General features: G+C 33.6%; 1 long non-coding RNA gene across 1 annotated transcript; it reads left to right on the top strand.

Annotated features, from left to right (window-relative positions):
• Window positions 1-1257: 1257 nt before the first annotated feature.
• LOC108999341 lies at window positions 1258-5595 on the top strand. The gene is made up of 3 exons (XR_001997476.2): window positions 1258-1469; window positions 1584-1829; window positions 3575-5595. It is a non-coding gene; the product is annotated as an uncharacterized LOC108999341 (long non-coding RNA).
• Window positions 5596-6174: the final 579 nt, after the last annotated feature.

Below are 6174 nucleotides of genomic sequence, written 5' to 3'. Positions count from 1 at the left end.
TAGATATTGTGGGTTTAGGATGTAACTTCCGATTTGAGGTGTAGAAATTCTAGGACTAAGAGATGATAAAATTTGTATTTAAGGTTTTAGAATCTGACAGGCTTTTGGGAATATGTTCTAGGAAATTTGAGGTATTAAAGTTTGTAAATGTTAAGAACCGATCTTCATCACGTTTAAGGTTTTAGATCCATTAGGCTTTTTGATAGAATGTAGAAAATAATTTTGATAAGATTTAAGGTTTAGATTTTGTAGGTGTAAATAAGCTTGATTAAAAGCCAGGTTTGAAGTTCAGTAGACTCTTATAGATGAGGTCTCGAAATTATGGACTTTAGGAAATATATTTTTGAATTGGGGTTTAGAATTCTACAGACTTCAAGAAATAGATTACCGATTCGTGATTTATAGATTAATTGGTAGTTATATTTTTCACGCAGTTGTTTTTTTATTATTTTCTTCCTTTGAAACGTTTAACCAAGGATGAGTCTTCCAGGATGGCTGCTCGACGTCGTGTTCGAAATCTTGGGGGCTTGAATGCAGGAAATGAAGAGGATGGATGCATCATAGAGCAGTTCAATCAGATGCACCCTCCCACTTTTGATGGTCGTGGCGACCCGACCTTAGTTGAGCATGAACCCCAACTCGCTTCAGAGGACTGATTTGACGGCACGAGGCAGGAATCAACACAACACAGTGTAGGCCTGATTTCAACTCAATACAGAGTGCACAACGGAATCGTGATTAGCCCATTGGAAGTAGCAGCAGTTAGCTAGGCAAATTTAGAGAACGAAATTTTTTTTAAAGGGGGGAGGATGTGATTCCCTGTATTTTAGTGTATTTATTTTTAGTGAAGGATTATTTTAATTAATTTAAATATTGGTTCTCTTGTTTTAAATTTATCGGATTTCTCATTGGATTTATTTTATAATTATTAAGTTGCGAAATTTACTTTGATGTGCTTTCTTAATATTAAGTAGTGTTTGCATTTAAATTTACTCTTTGCTTTAAAAAATTATTGGACTTTAATTATTTTATTTTATTAATATTCAGTTACAGTGTTTTTATTTGGCTTTTATTTTTATTTGTTATTGTGCCTTTTTTTTATTCGTTTGTTGGACTCTTATATTTTCAGACTGGGCCTTGCCATCCATGCAGCCCGTGAGCCTTCAACCCAGCCCAGTAAATTTCAAACCCCCCCCAAACGGCGTCGTTTGGCTATCCCTTAGGTCTATTTTTCTTCTCCTGCGCCGTTGCTTCTCCACCCTTCCATTTCAGATTTCATTTCCCCTTTCTCCAACCCATGCGACGGCTGCTGCTTCTCCTCTTCTCCTTCATTTTATGTCATTTTTTGTTCTCCTCTGTTTTTCATTGAGTTGCCGTCTGCAGTGTTCCTTCTTCCTCTCCATCTTATTTTCGGATCTTCCCCTCTACAAGTCAGCAAGCGCCACCATTCATTCCTCCATCTTCGGCTGGTAATGTTTCCTTTTCCATCTCTTTAATTTTTGGTTTCCCTTTTTGATGTAAAACAGTGCTAATCTCTTCCTCTTTAGCATATATTTTTCATCTGTTTTTCTCTCCATTTGCAGGTCTGTCCGTGAGCCTCCATTGTTGTGCTTTCTCTTAAATCTTCCTTACTAATTTCGTGGCTCATGCTTGTGATTTATTTCCATTGCATTCCCTTTTTGTTTGGTCTTTAACTGCTCTGTTTTGCCTTATTGCCGTGCCCTGTTTTTGCCATAAAAGCCTTGAGCTTCGCATGTCTTTTTGGTGATTTTGGTGCTTGCCGTGAGTGCATCTTCTGCCATCGCTTGTTGCCTCTCGATTTCCCTTGGGTAAGTCTCTGCCGCTGCTCATCTCCTGATTTTCTTTCGTGTTGTGGTAGTTTTCATAAGAAGGAAATATACATTTGTTTGTGTATCTCGGTTACTCTAATAATATTAGGTGTTTTACCATTTTGCCTTCTTTGGAACACACGAGTTAATATTATGCTTATTGAATCTGAAAGCTTGAGTTTTGTTTTACGTGGGTTATAGTCTATTTTGGGCATAGATGAATGGGCTTTAAACAAAATATTTATAAGTTGATACAACATTATATGTTAAATTCACTTTGTATGAGTTTTGTTTTAAATACAAATTGAATAAATATTTGAAAGATATTATAAGTATTAATATTTTTAGAAGTACATAGTAGTGCAGGATTTCTATTTTGAACTCTTTAAAGAGATACTAATTAGTCTATTTTTATTAAATGAAATATTTGTCCTCCTAATGAGCCTTTAAACCAGATATGTATTTTACAACATAATTGTATCTATTACTAATATTATTATGCAATTTTAGAAATATTTGAGTTTTATAGTTATGTGGATATTAAGGAATTTAGAAAGTGATAGTATTTTAGAATTAAGAGAAATCTTAAGTTTTTGTGGAATTAAAATAGGTATTTCAAGTGTAATATGAGATTTATCTGTTCACTGGAGATTTATTTAAGTTACATGAAACAGAATGCCATAAATTTGCTTATGTCTACACCAGTCATGACAAAAATACTTTTATCTTTTATACAGATTTCATGAGTAATACAGAATAAATAACTGAGGTTGTTTCAAAATTCTTTTCATAACACAAACATGTATATTTTTCATAAAATCAACCATAGTCTATTTTTTTTTTATGCAAAGTCTAGCATAGGAATCTTGTTTACTTGAATTTTTAATTTTTTTGAATTTTTTCACAACAATACCGAATGAATATCAATCGTCACCTTAAAATTAGACACACAATTTATGTAAATCTCCAAGTAAACAATATTTTGATATTTAAGACAAAATATCAAAATAAACTATATTCCTAAAACTTCTTACATTCTCACAACCTTAAATATCATCACGCCCCAAGTGAATAGATATCTACTTAATCTCTCCTACTAATACTTTGAACCCTAAAATATTTTACTATTGAAATCTAACTATAAAAAATTTAATACGAGTTAATATAATTATACCAAAAATCTATTACAGTAAACAATAAAATTTCATTTAATAAAAATAAACTAGATTAGATTTAAAGTTTTTAAAATAAAATTACACGATTACTTAAAATATAAAAATTAATGATTAACAACATAATTTAAATCCCTTAAATATTTGCTATGAAAATTCTGAACTATTTTGAAATAAAAATTGAATGCACTTAAAATATATATATATATATATAAAGTACAGTACGTAAACAAAACAACTCAGACCGAAATGTAAAATAATAATGATAGGATTACTGCCCTACTGCTATCCATCTACTATTATTTTTGTATTTGATTTTTTAAAATTTTTTTATTTTTCTTGATGATTAAGAAAATGTGTATTAGTAAAGTTATATATTTTTTTAATTTTTTCTTAGTGATTAAGGATGTAAAAAAATACTTAAAAGAAAATTATAAAAGAAAAAAAAAACTTGAAATGAACTTGTAGTAGATGGGTAGTGATTCACTACCCATTGTAAAATAAGGCCATAATGTAATATCAGTTCAAAGTTCCCCTTTACCAATGACAAAATATTTTCATTTTGTAAACCAGACTTCATTGAGAAGAGAGGAGCAGTACACGGATCCTTACCATGAGGCTATGTGTGGTGGCAATTTGGGTGGATCTAGATGGCGACGCGACTGAGCTCAATGGTGGTGGGATTTCTGAGAGAGAGAGAGAGAGAGAGAGAGAATAGAGAGGGAGAGAGCACTATGAGAGGGGAGGATACCGAGGTGGGTGGTATGTCGTAGGTGTGCAATTGTGAGGTGGGAGGGGTGGTTTGTGGACGGTGTCCGATGATGGAGAATATTTTTCCATCGAGTAGCGGTGGCCAAGCCGTTGAGATATTCAAAGGTGGTTAGAAACGTGATATCGAAAGAGAGAGTGTGTGTGTTGTGGCATCGACAGTGGCCTACGATGTTCTTACTGTGCTTAAATTGTGGCAATCGTAGGGTGGAGGCTTGGACAGTGTTTTCAGTGGAGTTAGATGGCTGAGGAGGCTTGCGGGATTGGTGCATGGGAAGAACCGGTGCTTTGTTTCTGGTTATGAAAACAGAGGATGTTTCGGGGACGTGCGTGGGTGGCCAAGACTCTAAAAAAATCTGTAGAAGTAGACTGACGTTAAGATTTAAAATATATTTATTTATAAGGAGAACGTCGTACGAGTTTCATGTTATTTTACGTCTGTTGAAATTACTTGTTTTTTACAGAAGAGTCGTGCTATGGAGGCTTAGAATGAGAATGAACGTAAATCGATTCTCATGGCTGTTACTACCCAATCATTCACCAATAACTCTAGAGAGCAACCCCGAGTAGCCCTCGACTGTAATACATCAGAGATCAACGATAGTTCATTGATCACAACGAATGATATTAGAGCTGCTCATGATCAAGGGTTTCCTACAGATTTCGATGATGTGTCAAACAATTTCAACAACAGCAGCAAGATTAATGAACAAGGATTTTTTTTCCAAGCCTCCTGGGTACAGATTTATCCTAACAGACGAAGAGTTCATAATCTTTTACTTGGAGAAAAAAGTATGGAATCTGCCCTTGCCAATTAACTAGATCGTAGAGGTTAATCTATATGCATGTAATCCACATTTCTTGTAGATAGGTAGTATTGATCTTGTTCAAACACCTATTTCTTTATTGGTATTCTTTAATGGTTTTAGCTGTTTGGAATTTGGATTTTTCCAATGAAATTGGTTTGAACATAACTTTGCACGATATATAGTTTATTGTTTGCTAATTATTCACCAATATCTGATATGCCATGATTCTCTCGTTCAGATTAAAAATTATTAGCAAGAAAAAAACTCTTTATATCATATGACGTTATGTTCAAAAGATCCAGTTAACATCTCAAACCATGGAAGAATATCAAGAAAGAAACAGGATGTTTGAACAAGATCAGTACTTATACCTGCAAGAAAATCTGCGTCATATGCATATAGGTTAACTTCCACGATCTTGTTAATTGGCAGGGGCTGGTTCCATACTTTCTTCTCCAAGTAAAAGATGATGAACTCTTAATTTGTTGGGAGAAATCTGTACCCAGGAGGGAATCCAAAAACATCTTGAATCTTGTTGTTGCTTTTGAAAGGCTCATCATCGATATCTACAGAAAATCTTTTATTTGTAGCAGCTCCAATATTATTCGTTGTGATCAATGAACTGTCGTTGCTTTCTGGTGTATTAAGTCGAGGGCTACTTGGAGTTGCTCTCTTGAGTTATTGGTAAATGATTGGTTAGTAACAACAGCCATGAGAATCGGTTTACGTTCCTTGCCATTCTCAACCTCCATAACATGACTCTTCTCTGGAAAACAAGTAATTTTAGATGACGTCAAATAATTTAAAACTCGTACAACATTTTCTCTCTATAAATAAATATATTTTAAATCTTAGCGCCAGTTCACTTCTACCGATTTTTTTAGAATTTTGGACTTATCCAAAAGTGTAATTTGTCTTTTTAAATATTTTTTTAAATCCATTTAGACATTTTATCCTTCTGATTGGATTGTTTACCTCGACTCTATATTCATGCATAATCCAGTTAGTCTTCTTACCTTTTGGACGTCTTTCCCTATAAAAAACCAATGCCTTATTTTATCCGGCTACAGTTCCATTGGATTTGATTTCCCTATCAGCTCCGGTGGCCTACAAATATCCATTATGAGTAGCCCAATTTGGCTGGCTTCCATTTGGATACTTTCGTTCTCTTGGGGTGAAAATGTACATTTCTGCTGAATCTGCTCCATATCCCGTGTAGTATTCTTGTAATGGAAGGAAAATGTTAATTTGATCCTAAAGCTATTAAAAAAAAAGAAAGAATAATAATAAACTTAAAAAAAAGGAAGAGCTAGCTAGCCTAATTCTTCTTATGTTTATTGCTTTGATCCTCTGCATTTGAATGTTTCAACGGGAAACAGACACTGAAGAATGCATGCATAACATACAGATACATTGATTTGCATACAAACACTGTATCATTGATGTGGATGATTATTGAATCAAAATCTCATTGATCTTGTTTCTAAATGTATATGTACTTAATATCATGGATTTCATTATAAAACTTTGACTATTGCAGATGTACACATTTAGTCAAACGAAATGAAGCACTATCCAACACTATTAATCAAAGGA

Source organism: Juglans regia, chromosome 3, assembly GCF_001411555.2.
Source record: "Juglans regia cultivar Chandler chromosome 3, Walnut 2.0, whole genome shotgun sequence".
NCBI classification, from domain to species: domain Eukaryota; kingdom Viridiplantae; phylum Streptophyta; class Magnoliopsida; order Fagales; family Juglandaceae; genus Juglans; species Juglans regia.
This window is presented reverse-complemented; position numbering and strand designations above follow the sequence as displayed.